Source organism: Tiliqua scincoides, chromosome 5 (assembly GCF_035046505.1).
Source record: "Tiliqua scincoides isolate rTilSci1 chromosome 5, rTilSci1.hap2, whole genome shotgun sequence".
Lineage (NCBI taxonomy): Eukaryota > Metazoa > Chordata > Lepidosauria > Squamata > Scincidae > Tiliqua > Tiliqua scincoides.
In genome coordinates, this window is record NC_089825.1 from 66,649,481 (window position 1) to 66,650,589 (window position 1,109).

General features: G+C 41.7%; 1 pseudogene; it reads left to right on the forward strand.

Annotated features, from left to right (window-relative positions):
* The first annotated feature begins 709 nt into the window (after positions 1-709).
* Positions 710-829, forward strand: LOC136654515 (5S ribosomal RNA; annotated as a pseudogene).
* Positions 830-1,109: the final 280 nt, after the last annotated feature.

Sequence of the window (1,109 nt, forward strand, 5' to 3'; positions counted from 1 at the left end):
TGGCAGTTCAGTTCTATGCCAGCAAAACAGAGAGTAGTGGAGGAGGTAAGTGAAAATTTTCTGAACTTACTTCTCTTGGCCAGCATGGTCTCTTGGCAGCCCACAGGATGTAGCAGATGCTGCATCAGAGTCCCTGCACAGTGCAGGCTGGTCCTGAACAGCATTAGGCTGTTTGTTTTTGGTGCTTCTCCTGATTTCCATGAATTAGCTTTTCATAGACACAATTCTTTTTGTGGTGCTTTCTTGCTTATGGGAGAAGGACTGGTGCAACATATCATCAAGTTCTCCTGGAGAACTTGAACAATGCAACTGGAATCAAGAGAACAGAGACTGATTCTTTTTTGTTCTTTTTCACCCGCCTGCTGTCTTTTCTATTTGCATAAAATATTTTTCTAGGAGATTTACAAAGCTAAGCCCCTTGGATCCAAGAAACAACAAGTTAATACCTGAGCAGTAACTAAGCGACTATTAACAAACTGATTACCATAGAAACTGAAGTGTACACAGATCCATACAGCAGTTGTACAGGTTATCACTCTGTGGGTTTCCAGCTACTTTGGGCTTTTCTTTAACATAGTAAAAAGGGAACAAGTGTTTCATGTCCGAATGAAATTGGCACACTGCAGAGCATTAGAAAACATTAGAATTCCATGACAGATCTATTCCATAATCATTCAGTGTGCCTGTAATGCTTTCCAACTTATTTTACGCAAGAGGCAACTGTTACCCTGCACATGCCCGACCTCGTCTGATCTTGGAAGCTAAGCAGGGTCAGGCCTGGTTAGTACTTGGATGGGAGACCGCCTGAGAATACCAGGTGCTGTAGGCTTATACCATAGTCTTTCGAGACTAAAGGTTGCCAACCAGTCATCCAATCAATTGTATCAGCAGCATCACACACAAATAATTCCCCTCCCACCTATTAGCATGTTGCTGTACCTGATTAGGCAGGAAAGATTCTCATTTCCTCCTGTAGCTGAAATTGTGCATACATTAGATTTTTTTAAATTCAATAATTTGGTTTTCCTGACTCCATATTGGTTTCCGTCCATTTCATGTTTCTTCTATACCCTATCTAGGTTGGCAACCTTCAGTCTCGAAAGACTATG